Genomic DNA, 15,837 nt, shown 5'->3' on the forward strand with positions numbered 1-15,837 from the left:
ATGTCTTTTCTGGCAAATGTGTCTGGTAGTTAGAACTCTAGCTGGGGAATCCAGATAACAAAGCCTCCATCACAAATAGGAGACCTGGGGAGGTGATTCACCTTGCACCTGGGGAATCTAGGAAGATGCTTGTGGTCTTGGAATCATCTGAATAAAAAGGTCTGCATACATGTGGATCCTTTTTCCACTGTAGAAACGCTTAGTAAGTTTTTTGATAAGTGAGAAACATTTGACCAGCAAGATTCTACTTCTTCTTTGTAAGGAAGAGCAGGAAGATGATGACTTATGGGCTCTGATCAGATTGGAGGTTGATCATTTTAATAGACACTGATTTCAGGCTGTGCGTTGCCCATCCCTTTAAAATGTTAGATTTGCAGATTCACTTAACAAATGGGGTGATGAGTGTACCCCATTCAGGATTCAAGCTGGAAGAGATGTTATTCTAATTTGGGTTTCAGATAAAGCACAATTTTTATACTTTTTAAGTGGCTATTGAGGTCTTCATTCATGTATCTAAATGTAGCAGTATTTACATTTATTAAGTAATCTTGCAAAGGTAGCTTGTGAACATGAAGTAGGGTTTAATGTTGTTTGGTGAAACTTTCACAATCATGATGCCCACCATGTTCTTCCCACCTCCTTCCCACGTTTAACTCCTTATAACTTCAAACAGAGGAACCTTGAGCTCCTGAGCACTGTGGTTTAAACTGGACCTCAAATCTATCCTAGTTCTTGATGACTTCCCCACAGCTGACCATCTCCTCCTCTGTCTCTCTCTTTCTCATGTAAGTAAGTGCTTTTGAATGTTGTGTTTGAGTCAGTAGTTCTTTAGTTGTTTTTCCAGTCTAATCTGGTTTCATTCTTGTCAGTGATGGTGAGCTGGAGGGGGCACATAGCAGCCCCCCTCAGGGGGAGCTGACCTCTCCCAAGCGGCTTCTCACCTTGAAGGCCTTTGTTCTCACCTGCTCTTAATGAAAGAGTATGTGTGTGTGGAGTTAGGTGCTTGGCCCTCAAAAACCAGTAAACAGGCCAGGTTGGTGGAATGGAAAGCTTGCTTTATTTTAGATGCTGACGAGGGGGACGGGGAGGGTGGCGGACATCTGTCCAAAGACTGACTCTCTGTCCGCACAAGCAGGGGGTGAGAGCTTTTATAGATGGAGTGGGGAAAGGGGTTACATGCAGAAACAGCACAGTCCTTTCTAACAGTCATCTTCGAATTGGTCATCAATGGTCTGACCAGCAACACCATGGTTGTTTCAAGTACAGTTAATCTCAGTTCCAGGGTCCATTTTTTCCCGTTTCTTTGCAGTCAGGTCTCAGCATTGTGGCAGCTCATGTCCTGGGTACAGTCTGGTCACCGTGTGGTTAATTTCTCCACCTGGTGCTTTGGTATCTACCAGACAGCTCCCAGGATATGGCTCAGAATATCATCTATAGCCCCTGAGAAAGAACTGAAGGTCCTTGACTATGCTTAATTGCTACATTATTATTATTTAGTCTCCTTCGGCTGTTTTCCTTTGTTTCAGCATCTCTCACTGCTCTGAATAAATGTATCCTTTGCCTGAAGTTTCCCACAGACAGAAGGCAGGCAGAGGACGGGGGTGGGGGGACAAGGACACAGGGTCCTGCTCCGTTTCAGTCTCTCTCTCTCTCGAGCCTGGGTCCAGGGAGCCTGGGAGGATACTCAGACTCAGTCTTGGGCGTTTTCTCCACAGGAGTGAACCTGGGTTTTCTTTGTTTGTTATTTTCAAATTTGGTGAACATTTTGTAATTCTCCACAGTAGGTACTTGGTTTCATTTTCGTGGTCCTTTAGATTGAAGCCTGACTTGGAAACGCCGACTTTTACAAAAGAGCCTCAGTAATGCTGGATCTTCAGCAGCCTCCACTGGCTCTATTTTTGTTACAGGATGACCTACCTCTCTCCACAAAGGAGGGCAAGGAATAGCTTCTTGTTACCATTCATCCTTTTCTTCTTTGTGATGTCCCGTAAGACCATCTCAGACCAAGCTGTCCAGGCTTTAAACACAGAAAGGGTGGGTTTCTAGCTGAGGCCATTACAAAGATGATAACCCACCCAAAGACCGGCTGTGCTGTAGAGCAATCGGTGGGGTAATTGAAGCAACACAGGTGAAGTGACTTTGCAAAGTTTTGGCCTTTGAAGGCCCTTCTGCCTTTGGAAGAATGAAGTGGAGGCATTTTAAATATTCTTCCTGAATTTATTCCACTTCTGTTGATTAATAGAGAACTTGGGGATTCATATTAGGACTTTTGCATGTGGGCTCTTAGCTACCCAACCAGGGATGAAACCCACACCTTCTTCATCGGAAGGCGCAGTCCCAACCACTGGGCTGCCAGGGAAGTCCCTATGCTGCTGCTGCTGCTGCTAAGTCGTTTCAGTTGTGTCCGACTCTGTGCGACCCCATAGATGGCAGCCCCCCAGGCTCCCCTGTCCCTGGGATTCTCCAGGCAAGAACACTGGAGTGGGTTGCCATTTCCTTCTCCAAAGCATGAAAGTGAAAAGTGAAAGTGAAGTCGCTTAGTCATGTCTGACTCTTAGCGACCCCATGGACTCCAGCCTACCAGGCTCCTCTATCCATGGGATTTTCCAGGCAAGAGTACTAGAGTGGGGTGCCAGTGCCTTCTCCGGGGAAGTCCCTATAGCGAGTTCGTATTAGTTATCCATTTTATATTATAGTATTGTGTGTATGTCAATCCCAATATCCAAATTTATCCCTCCTCCTTCTCCACCTTGGTAACCATAAGTTTGTTTTCTACATCTGTGACTGTCTTTCTGTTCTGTAAATAGGTTCGTTTGTACCATTTTTTTTGGATTCTGCATGTAAGTGATATCAAATCCAATCACTTTATGTATTGCAGTGCATCATGTGATTTCACATGTAGACTAAAAGGTATTGATTATTTCATGGTACAGAAATATCCATACAAGTTGACAATGGTTAATGTTTTTTTATATTGTTAAAGTATGCGTTTTTGGACCTCAGGGCTCCAGTTTTATGAAATGAATATTTAACATGCTCCATATCTTATGTATTAGAAGTGTGATCCTGTTTATAAAAAAATTTAAAGAATAAGTTCATCCATGGGGCTTCCCTGGTGGTCCAGTGGTTTAGAGTCCACCTTGCAATGCAGGGAACATGGGTTCAGTCCCCAGTCCAGGAGGATTGATCCCACATAGAACAGCTAAACCCATGTGCCACGACTACTGAGCCCATGCCCTGGAGCCTGTGCTCCACCGCAGTGAGAAAGCCGAACTAGAGAGTAAGCCCCGCTCGCTGCACCTAGGGAAAGTCTGTGCGCAACAACAAAGACTCCATGCAGCCAAAAACAAATAAATAAGTAAAATTTTAAATAGAAAATAATTTCATCCATAATATTGAAAAATTAAAGGCAGCTTACAACCATAGTGAATAGTGAAAGTTGCTCAGTCATGTCCAGCTCTTTGCAACCCCATGGACTGTATGCATGGAATTCTCTAGGCCAAAATGCTGGAGTGGGTAGCCTTTCCCTTCTCCAGGGGATCTTCCCAACCCAGGGATCAAACCCAGGTCTCCCACATTTCAGGTGGATTCTTAACCAGCTGAGTCACAAGGGAAGCCTAAGAATACTGGAGTGGGTAGCTCATCCCTTCTCCAGCAGATCTTCCCGATCCAAGAATCAAACCGCGGTCTCCTGCATTGCAGGTGGATTCTTTACCAACTGAGCTACCTGGGAAGCCCAAGAAGAAAGGCATTTGTACCCCCACGGTATAAATAACCTCTTAGAAGGCTGTAATGAAATAAATGGGGCCTTGAGGTGAGGTGAGGTGAGGTGAAGTCGCTCAGTCGTGTCCGACTCTTTGCGACCCCGTGGACTGTAACCTGCTAGGCTTCTCCGTCCATGGGATTCTCCAGGCGAGAATACTGGAGTGGATTGCCATTTCTTTCTCCAGGGGAAATGGGGCCTTAGTACTGGAAAAACCTCAGTGCTCTTCCAGGTTGTGCAGTGTGCTTCCTGGGCAACCTCCCATGGCCCCCACATCTTGGTTTTACATAATGCACATTGGTAACGGCAGGGTTGCCAATCTTCATGCAGGTGCTGTGAGTGAGGATTAAGTCATTTCCATGGCTGCCCACGTGAAAGGCAGAGAGAGGCCTGTGCAGGATGTAGGAGCAAGGTAGACTCTTAGCTGGATGACCCAGAAAATAGAAAAAAAAATTGCCTGCATATATTTGTTTTGGGAAAAATGATAGATTAACAGTGAGAGGAGCTGCAGTTTCCTCGTGGGGCACGTTCATCAGGCATACTTTCCTCTTACTGGGGAAGATGTCCCAGTGTATTCACACTTCAGAGCTTTTACGGGGCTCAGTGAGCGACAAAGACCAGACGACTTTGGGCTTGAAAAAACATGTTTCCTCCTTAAATTTCAGTGTGTATCTAGTGGGTAATATTTTTGGCACAGAGCAGTCACACAGTTGTTTAATTATCTCATTCATTCTTTGAATCTGTCAACATTCACAATTATTTATTGAACACCTGCTCTGTACAAGGCATCATTCTAGAGGCTTGGGCTTCATCACTGAGTGAACCCAAAAAGGATGCCTTCGCCAACAATGCTCCCACATTCTGGTGAGGTGATTCTTGCATTGCCAAAAGACCAGATCCTATAAGACCATGTTTCCCCTCACTCATTAATAACTTTCTGAATGTAAAAACGTAAAAGGTAATATACAATTCAGTTCATCGGGGTAGCATCAAATTTAGCTTTCTTGGCTGTGCTGTCTCTTAAAAAGACACAAAAAACAAAAGCTGAGCCAAATATATATATATATATATATATATATATATATATATATATCACAGTCGCAGGCAAGTGGTGGCACAGTGTCTTCTGGTAATTCTCCCTTATCAACCAAAGTAATCTTGCGCACCCAAATAACTCCTAGCCATTGCTAGCACTTACTTCTTTGCTGTGCATCCTCTGATTTTTGTGATGGTCTTGGGAGGTCAGATGGCATTATCTCTGTTTTACACCTTATTAGGACTCAAGTTCAGAGAAAGTGCACCTGCCCCAGGCTTATGCTACTACTGCTGCTGCTGCTGCTGCTAAGTCACTTCAGTCGTGTCCGACTCTGTGCGACCCCAGAGACGGCAGCCCACTAGGCTCCCCCGTCCCTGGGATTCTCCAGGCAAGAACACTGGAGTGGGTTGCCATTTCCTTCTCTAATGCGTGAAAGTGAAGTCGCTCAGTCGTGTCCGACTCTTATGGACTCTCATGGACTGCAGCCTACCAGGCTCCTCCATCCATGGAATTTTCCAGGCAAGAGTACTGGAGTGGGTTGCCATTGCCTTCTCCACCCCTGTTTTGCTGTTTTGAGTGTTGAGGGTAAACGTCCCACCAGAGCACGGGCATCTAGTGGGGTGGGGGCAGCCTTCATTCCAGGTGGGAGCTGTGTGGATCGCCTTGACATGGGCACAGAGGTTCTCCTTGTGGGGCTCTGCCCCCTCTGGGTCAGATTTTGGCTCTGGGTCTTCACAGTCATGGACCTCGCCAGGCTCTTTAGCTCTTGGGTCCCCAGTCTCCTCACGGGTGTAGGACGAGTTAGTTGTCTGCGTTTGTGGCATGGTAGCCAGGGGCCTGACTGTCGGGGCTGCAGCGGCAACAGTGGAGTCTTCCCTCTGCTGAATGAGTCCCCCAGAGGCAGAAGGCAGGCAGCTGATAAGCAGACAGACTTGGTGGCTCTGATGGTAAAGAGTCTGCCTACCATGTGGAAGACCTGGGTTCATTCCCTGAGTTGGGAAGATCCCCTGGAGAAGGGAATGGCTACCCACTCCAGTATTCTGGCCTGGAGATTTCCATGGACAGAGGGGCCTGGTGGGCTACAGTCCCTGGGGTCGGACACAGCTAAGCAAGTTTCACTTTATAACACCATGGGGAGACATGCTAAGAGCTGTGAAGGAAAACTGAATAGGACAAGGGCTTAGCGAGGGATGGGAGCAGCAGATAAGAACAGCTGCTCTCTGAGCAAAGATGGGGTACCCTCGGGGACAGGAGGCCAGGGTCTCCCAAAGGGAAGAGCAGGGACAAAGACCTGGGGGCTGGTCTGTGGGCAGGGGACCATCAGCCCTACAGAGGCCCTGAGACCTTGGGAAGGCATATAAAACCCGCCTCATGAGGTGATTGACCAGGGGAGACCAAATGGTCCACTTGAGGAACTTTGCCTCCTACCTGGCCCAGCACAGCGTTCAAGAAAAGTCCTCCTTTTATCATTATTAAGTGAACTTTCAGGAGCAGTTGGCATGAATCCATCTCTCAGCTTAATTTGAACTCTGTGAAGTGGGTAGTTTCTGCTGATTTCTTTTCTTCTCTTCTGCTGCTGCTGCTGCTGCTGCTGCTGCTGCTGCTAAGTCGCTTCAGTCGTGTCGGACTCTGTGCAACCCCAGAGACAGCAGCCCACCAGGCTCCCCCGTCCCTGGGATTCTCCAGGCAAGAACACTGGAGTGGGTTGCCATTTCCTTCTCCAATGCATGAAAGTGAAAAGTGAAAGTGAAGTCACTCAGTCGTGTCTGACTCCCAGCGACCCCATGGACTGCAGCCCACCAGGCTCCTCTGTCCACGGGATTTTCCAGGCGAGAGTACTGGAGTGGGGTGCCATTCTAAGTGATACCAAATAAGAAACAAAAGGTATAATTTCTGTATGGATTAAATAGAAAGCTAAAAGAAGCCCATTAAAATGTAAACCTTTTTTGCCAGGATGGTGGGATTTGGTATAATTGTCCTGTCACTTATATCACACATTTTTCTTAATAAGTTTAACTTCATGGTAAAAAATTAAGTACTTAAAAAGTCTTCTTTTGCAAAGTGTCTGGATTTTTAATAATTAAGTGTTCCAAGGGAGCCAATGTATTCTGTAAGACTACTTATTTCAATAATTTATATTCAGTGTTCCCATGAATGCTCTCCTTTAGATTTATCCTAAATTCCTGTCTTGTCTGATTGGAAACTGTTACAAAAAGTGGCTGGCTATTTCTTAAATATTTGCTAAAAAGTATGCAAGTCAGCCTGTATCTATAAATATATACATTTTTAACATAGGTTTATTTCTTGGTTAAGTTCCCGTAAAATTGTACAGGATGACATCATGGGTTATGTGAGAGCAAGTAATGAAATAAACAGGCAGACCAGTGGTGACAGAAACTGTAAATCTCTCTGAGTCTGAGTGGAGGAAGGGCGAGAGGGGTGAGGGCTGGGCTCCAGGGGCATGGGACACCAGGCAGCTGCGATCGCCGGGCTGAGACATGCACACCCAGGAGCTGGCGGGCACCCCCGTTTCCTCTGTTCCCTGTGCAGGTGCCCTGGAGCTGGGCCGGGCCCTGCTGTTGGAATGAAGGAGGCTGGAGAGAAGGAGCAGTCTTGCAGTCTTCTGAGCTACCTTGGATGGCAGAGGGGTCGTGGGTGGGGCTGGGCTGAAGACCCGAGAACCCATGGCCTAAGGTCGTCTTGCCCTTGGGTCTAGCCGGCGGCAGCCTCTTTTGATGCAGGGTAGATGTTTGGGTTAGAGGGGTTTGGGGTGGGCCGCTGGGATGCTGGCTGGCAGGTGGACAGTGGCGTGAAGCTGCCCTCACGCAGACACTGGCGTGGGGAGTGGCCATTCTGTGTGGCCAGGGGCTCTGGTCACCCCTGTCTCCAGCCTGCGTCAGGCCAGACCTTCACAGGGGCGAGGTCTCCTTTTAGCACCTTGGGGCCTTCCGTGGTTCAAGAAGCAGAAGAGAATGAATACATTCAAAGATGAACTAGTTGAGCATGGCTTGTTCTTTTCACCATAAGACCAAGAGGGAGATGAAGACCCTTCTCTCTTTGGGGCTCCAGCCTGTGAGGCCCTGGGTGCGCTCTGGGCACTGGATGTAGTGATGACGTGGGGCCAGTCTCCCAGAGCTTCTGCCAGCTCTAGTGGGGGCCTGTCTGCTCCCCAGTCAGAGGCTAGGGGCAGAAGGCCGGCGGAAGGCCTCTAGGAGGAGGCGGCACCCAAGAGGGTCCAGGGGAGCATGAGGAGCAGGCCAGAGCAGGGGGCAGGCCGGGTGGAAAGAGCGCCCTGTCTGAGGCAGTGCTGGCCGAGGGCAGGGCACAGGAACTGCAGAGGGTTGGGACTGCAGGCATCGTGGACAGGGAAGAGGGGGCTGGGGGGCGAGGCTGGAGGAAGGACCCCACACCTTCACAGAAGCCACCCTGAGCTCGTGGAGGATTCCTAGGAAGGAGGCAGTGTGACTCCCGATTTCTGATTAGAGGCAGCAAGAAGCAAACTGACTGTATGAACAGAGAGAAAGAATCTCTCATACAAGAGAGCAGAAAAAAATAGAAGAAGAAAACTTGGTTAGTAAATAAGTATCACAAAGCAGAGAAATATGTAGGAGAATTCCCTAGTTCTTAGAAGATTTATGTTACAAGTGTGTGTGTGTATGTGTGACAGAGTATGTGTGCACACATGGTAACATGTTGTGTGTGCATGCTAAGTTGCTTCAGTCATGTCTAACTCTTTGTGACTCCATGGACTGTAGCCCGCCAGGCTTCACTGTCCGTGGAATTCTCCAGGCAGGAATACTGGAGTGGATAGCCGTTTCCTTCTCCAGGGGATCTTCCAGACCCAGGAGGGACTGAACCTGCGTCTTTTACATCTCCTGCATTAGCAGGCAGGTTCTTTACCACTAGCGCCACCTGGAAAGGTGTCAACAGTTGTCAAATCTGGGTGAAGTCTATATGAGCATTTATCACGTTACTTTTTCAACTTTTCTATAGTTTCAAAACTAAGCAAAATTTGCAATATAAACAGGAAACGAAACTGAGAGCTTCTCTGACTTCATACCAACATGATTCTCATCCATGAATGCCTCTTTGGCAAAAAGCTATCCTGTCAAATTTCACTGAAAATATTTATATTAAAAAAAACCAAGTTACCCCTGTTTTCTCTTCTGAGCATCTCTGGATGATTTCTTGGTCTTTCCTGGAGAGGTTTAGTGGAGCTGATGGGCCGATGTAAGTGACACACTTCAGAGAATTAATTTTAGGGCTTTCTAAAATGGGATGGATGCTTCACGCTGCAGTCTTATGCCTCAGTGGGTGAACCAACTATGAAGATCGTTATCCCATTGGCAGCTATTTTGGTGGCTAACTGGAACTTTGTAAGAAGACACATAAGGAGTTATTACATTTTATTTTTGGATACATACTTGCATTCATTTGTCTCCTGTCCATAATCTGGGACTGAGCACAGAAAAATTCATAAAGAATTTCTTGGCAAGCTCTGTGAAATGATTGTGCAGATCATTATTTTAAATAAGTGGCCTTTAATGCATAGTTGACTGAGATTTTATCTGAGGAGATGATGATAAATTATATCTTAAAGTGAAATTTGAAAGCTTAAGTGGCTGAAAGGGAAATAAATACGGCTATTTAATTAACTGTCGGCTGGACATCCTCGCTCCCCTCGGTGGTGGGTGGCACACCCAGATAATTGATTACTCTGCCAACTCTATGCCAGATGCACAGGGCCACACGCCAATACACTGGCACCCTCCTAGAGGATGCCCCGGAAAGTTGGTGTTTCCAATATCCTCTTCTTATTTGAGTGCTTCAGGTTTTCTAATGCAGAGCTGCTTCTTAATTTGATTTTTTCCCTGGCGCCTTCTAGGGAGCATCTTTTCTTCTGTGACCCAGAGAAAATGTACAGAATATTGAAATCTTTGGCATAAGGCTTGGAGGCATAGACTGGGTTTGGTCCAGGCAATTTTGAAGCAAATAGGAGGAATCCAATGAGTTCTTGGTGGATGCAGGCTGGCCGGGTGGCGGGGGCGGGGGGGGGGGCGGGGGTCGTCATCTTGGGAAGGGATGAGCCCACTCCCACAGTCAGCCCTTTCCTGCTGCTTCCGAATCTTCCCATCTCTGCTGACCATGACGCCTGTTCTGTTAAACGCACACCTTGTGGAAATGGTGTCACCTCCCCAATTGTACTGTATAAACACAATGTGCCTGAGCTCCCCCGTTGGTCCCAACGCACTGTGGAGTGACAGGCAGCAATTTGCCAGCAGGTCAATGACTGAGCTGATGACAAGTGACCTTTCTAACACTGCAATCAATGCTTGTTATTTGGAAAACAAAATGATACAGTTTGTATTTTTCAGTGGATGGGTCATGGGAGCAGCCCACCATTGACATATGAATTTGTTACTGGGTCTGGATGAGTCAGTTCAGACAGGAATGTTAATTTATTTGAATTGATCTGGGTCTTGCTCTTATGAAAAGGTGTTGGACATTGGGTAATGGCACAAATGATTATGAATAATTGGTTTTACATGTCAGTCAAATAGGCATTTAGAACATTCGTTTTACACAGTAGTACTGTATACTAGCTTTGGCGACATATTTTGTTCAGGTTTGATGTTTTGCAGTTGTTTTGAAATTAAAAATGATTGAGATACGTGAATGTGTGTGTGTGTTTTGTGTGGTATTAAATGCTACATGTGTGTGGTATTTAAATAGCATCTCTCTGCATGTTTCCTGAAATGGTTGTTGAGGCCCTGTGAATACATGGTCAGGAGGGTGCATAGATTTGGGGAGAGATCCTGGGAGGAGACTAGCTGCCAGCTCTCCTGTTCTGGAAACGGGGGGGGGCGTGTGCACCCCTGTGCCCTCTGTTGTGAGTGTGGCTGCACCTGCTGTGGCTGGCGGCTGTGTGTGCAGGTGATACCTGTCCCTTTCAGGCAGAAGCTTCTAGAGTCAGATTCTCCATGATGTCTTCCCTTTGTCTTGCCTTGGTGTTTCAGGTGCTTTTAGCGCAAGTGACAAAATGTAGAAATGACCCCCCCCCAAAAGCCCCCTGCTGCCAACACACTCAGACATACGTGCACACCTGAGCACTGGGGGCAGATGCCCAAGTGGGAGAAAAACTTCCTGTGTGAAGCCCCTGAGATTTGGGCACTGTGCTTTTTTTTTCATATTTTTAATTTAATTCATTTATTTGGCTGCACTGGATTTTAGTTGCAACATGTGAACTCTTAGTTGTGGCATGTGGGATCTAAGTCCCTGACCAGGGCTCAAATCCTTTCCCTTTGTATTGGGAGCGCAAAGTCTTAGGCACTGAATAGGCAAGGAGGTCCCTTGGGATTGTTTTTGAATGATTCATAAACTTTTTGGTCTTAGGACATTTTTTTGAATATCCAAAGCACTTTTGATATTCATATTTTCTGGATTGAAATGTTAAACTGAATAATTTTGAAAACAGAGTACATCAGCATACATTCCATTAGACATCAGAGCAGTGATGTGCAGCTGTAAGTAGTTGAGTGTGAAATGAGAATAATAAAATTGAACAATGCCCTATTATTATCAGGAAAATGGTTTTGACCTTGTGAACTTGTGGGGATTTCAGGGGTCTCTAGAAGATGCTCTGAGAACCACCAACCTAGACCATCTTAAGAGATACATCTCCCTTGATGATTGACAGTTAAAGGCTTGGAGGAGTCTGGAAAGAAAAGAAAAAAGAGGGAAGGATTTTGTAAATACAGTTGATCCTTGAACAACATGAGTTTGAACTGTGTGCTTCCACTTATATGCAGATTATTTTTTTTTCTGTAGTAAACACTACAATACTGCAGGAGTCAAGGTTGGTTTAATCACCGGTTCTGACCTGAATGGCGTATACAGAAGGGCCACCTCTAAGTTATACACAGATCTTTTGTCTGAGTGGAGGGTCTATACCCCTAACCCTTGCGTTGTTCAGGGGTCAGTTGTATTGTGAAAAAAGCTATCCCTGAGTGTCACAATTTGCATTTTATTTCTGAATAAAGGCAGTATAATTAGTTTGTTTATATTATTGCAACATGTTCTTTCCTTATTCTAATAAATGCTCATTCAAAGTGAAATAATGTACACAAGTTGCATTGTATAAAGCCACGTAACTGGGAATGTTACTAGTTCTCTGAAGTTGGGTTTATGAAGTGTCATGCTGTAGAAAAATTTAAGAGTAGGATTCATATTCATATATTTGAAATTGTTTGAGTATAGGTTTTCTGAACTGCCGTGGGTTGGATAAAGTGAATTATTTAAACTCATTCTTTATGAGTAAGCCTGTATAAAGTCATTCAGTAGTGCCACTTCTGAGATTTTAAACTGTGGAACTGTTGTATATATTGTTGTGATAAAATAATTTCAACCCCTTTATTATGAAGCGCATAGTGACACAGGGATATAAAGATGGTTGAGCATCATTCTGGGTGACTAGGAATTGTGCTGGATAGAAATTGCATAGGAATTGATGACAAATTCTTAGGTGAACCTACCAGTCACACAGCTCCTATCAATAGCCCTGCTATGTAAGGGGATACATTTATTTCCAAAGACATGAATTCTAACAAGAATTTGGTAATATTTAAAAGGCATTGACTGACTCAATGGACATGAGTTTGAGTAAACTCCGGGAGTTGGTGATGGACAGGGAGGCCTGGTGTGCTGCAGTCCATAGAGTCGCAGAGTTGGACATGACTGAGCAACTGAACTGAGCTAAAAGCATGATGGAGAAACCTCTCCTAACTTTAATGTTAATATAGCCATGAGAAGAGTTACCAAGGAAGTCTAGTGATCTTTATAGGTTTTTACAACTTTGAGAGATAGTTAATACTTAAGCTTGAGGATTCTTTATCAGCTGAGCCACAAGGGAAGCCCAAGAAAAGTGGTTGAGTGGGTAGTCTGTCCCTTCTCCAGTGGATCTTACTGACCCAGGAATTGAAGCAGAGTCTCCTGCATTGCAGGCGGGTGTGGGAGACCTGGGTTTGATCCCTGAGTTGGGAATATCCCCTAGAGAAGGGAGAGGCTAACCCACGCTAGTATTCTGGCCTGGAGAATTCCATGGACTATATAGTCCACGGGGTTGCAAAGAGTCAGAGAAGACTGAGCACTTTCAAGCTTGAGGAAGAAGACAGATGTGGTTGACCTTTCTTGTTCTTTCTAGCACTAGAAACTTTTCTCCTTTTTCAATAAACCCTTAGGCAGCACCTGCTGTGGGCAGGCACTGTTTCTGTGTCCCAAGTGATAATGTCGTGAACAACCTAGGTGCAAGGAGGCAGTGTTTTCCTTGACAGAAGGTATTTCCTTGACGAAGTTTCAAAATAGAATAACGCGCTGAATAGAAAAGAAAACTAAACTCATGCAGTGGCAGGGACTCACTAAGGATTAATTTAATCACTAATTACCTACTCATTATGGTGGCTTTTGAAGCCTGGGACTCACTTTAGAAAGTCCTTGTTATTCGGAGTCCCGCCAGGCTGAGAGCGCTTTAACAGGCTTCCTAAGAAGATCTGATGCGAAGAGCTGAGTCATTTGAAAAGACTCTGATGCTGGGAAAGATTGAGGGCAGGAGGAGAAGGGGATGACAGAGGATGAGATGGTTGGATGGCATCTCCGACTCAATGGACATGGGTTTGGGTAGACTCCGGCAGTTGGTGTTGGACAGGGAGGGCTGGTGTGCTGCAGTTCATGGGGTCACAAAGAGCTGAACATGACTGAGTGACTGAACTGAAGATGACCTGATGGCTGTGATGTACAGTCAGAAGTGGCCATCTGCCCACTGGCTGTGGCAGGCACCAACAGCTGCCCTAAGATGCCAAGAAACACCCTTCTCCTTTCTTAGGTAGAACTGTATGGAGGGAGGGCTCCTCCACTGATGTAGTCCTCTCTATAAAATGCCTGAGCTTGACTCATACTGATCCAAGAAGTGGAGTGTTTTCTTTCATTTCAACCTTGAAGTAACAGAAGTATATACTTGTGACTGGTGTGGCCAGTCACACTTTCTTACCCCTGAAATAAAGTGGAATGATATTTTGTCTTCTTACTAATGCATTTTTTTTTAAAGAACTTTAAGTGTTTATTTTATATTGGAGAATATTTGATGTACAGTGTTGCATTCGTTTCAGGTGTACAGCAAAGTGATTCAGTGTATCTTTAATAAGATTTTCATCAACTCGTAGCCAAATCACTTCCTAATTTGGGCAGTTCCTCGAGTCCCCCAGCAGGTGGAGATATGCAGTTTTTTTGCTCTTTGTAGGGGCTGCTTCTTGCCCCTGTGGTCAGGCTACACTTCAAGATGCAGAGAAAATGCAACGTCAGGTTCTACAGGTCAGCTAGCAGCTGTGTTCTCTGCTCCCCATCACCCCCCACCCCCTTATGCCTGGTTAAGAGCCTCTATTTATTTCTGCGTTTTGTAAGGTCTTCATCATTAGCAACCTTCCCCAGCACATAAGAACAATATTTTCTTGGATGACATACGCGCAACAAAGCCAAGAGCAGAGAAGCCGCTGCACCCCAGGGAGGAGGTTTAAACCTTCTGTGATCTCCCCGCTGGCCACACCCCTCTGTGTGCTGACTCAGAATAAACCCCAGAGGTCAGATCTTGTTCAGCCAGCAGGGTTGACGTTGGTCAGAGATTCTGTGAGCTCTGCATCCAGAGTACAGAAAGAGTATCCTCATTTGCGTCTTTCCACACCCACCCAAACAGTTCAGTTCAGTTAAGTCGCTCAGTCATATGCTACTCTTTGCGACCCCATGCAGTGCAGCCTGCCAGGCCTCCCTGTCCTTCATTATCTTCCAGAGTGTGCTCAAACTCACGTTCGTTGAGTCAGTGATGCCATCCAACCATCTCATCCTCTGTCACCTTCTCTTCCTGTCCTCAATTTTTCCCGGCATCTAGGTCTTTTCCAACGAGTTGGCTCTTTACATCAGATGGCCCAAGTATTGAGGCTTCAGCTTCAGCATCAGTCCTTCCAGTGAATATTCAGGGTTGATTTCCTTTAGGATTTACTGGTTTGATCTCCTTGCCCACACAAAGGAATGGAAAACAGTCCTGGTTGCAAGGAGTCTTCTGATTGAAGTGATTTGTTTCTTTTCTTTCCTTCTTGATTCACTTATATCATTCCACTCAGGAGTTAAAGAAGAGATCTTCCATCTAAGACAAACTCCATGAAACCTTCCAAAAATATTAATTGTAGGGAAGGCGTTTAAAATCTTGACATTTGTTGCATTTCCTGCTATTTCTACTAATCAGTGGGGGAACATGATTGGTTTTCAGATTCTTAAGTCCAGTGCTTTCTGAGCTGTTAAATTTTCCTCCAGTGCATTAGGAAGGAAAGAAAGGTAACATCCGGAGTCATTCATGGGAGCAGCTGCTAAGCTTGAGAACTGCAAGTGAGAATTTGGTTAACAAAAATATCAATAGATGGAAAACAACTCAACAACCAAACAAGTAAAAAAAAAAAAAAATCCAATTGTGACCAAAGGCTTTGTTCTTTAAGAAGCTAGTAGTTTATCATATTTTTGTACTATTAGACTTTAATCTATAATTTGAAGATGCAGTTTACAAACAGGTTGTTTTCCAAGGCAAATCATTAATTTCATTCATGAGAGGCATTTTCGCTTACTTTGTAAGTCTTTGTACAGCAAATGCAATGATGATTCCACAAATGTCTGTTGAATTATTGAATGAGTTCTGAGAATAGGATTCATCCCAACTCAATAGGTCCTGTGATCTACTTCCTTACTTTCAAATTAAAGAACTTTCTAAAGAAAATGAAGCTCTTTGTGTTGTTTTTTTTCTTTTTTCCTGAAAATGTATAGATAGAGTACAAAGATGTACTAGATACCATGACAAATAAATCTCAAAATCTCAGTGTTTCAATACTGGAGGCATTTATTTTCCTTGTATATAACAGTCTAGAGTGGTTCCAGTTTGGAGGTTTTGGGCTTGGGAACCCTGTTGTAGACAGACATTCAGGTTGAAAAGGATCTGCCGTCTTTA

General features: G+C 45.1%; 1 protein-coding gene across 8 annotated transcripts in view; it reads left to right on the top strand.

The window, feature by feature from the left end:
• Nucleotides 1–15,837, top strand: part of PTPRM (protein tyrosine phosphatase receptor type M) — a 656,058-nt gene that overhangs the window by 164,424 nt on the left and 475,797 nt on the right. The gene's annotated exons all lie outside the window — the stretch shown is intronic.

This window comes from Ovis aries, chromosome 23, assembly GCF_016772045.2.
Source record: "Ovis aries strain OAR_USU_Benz2616 breed Rambouillet chromosome 23, ARS-UI_Ramb_v3.0, whole genome shotgun sequence".
Classification (NCBI taxonomy): domain Eukaryota; kingdom Metazoa; phylum Chordata; class Mammalia; order Artiodactyla; family Bovidae; genus Ovis; species Ovis aries.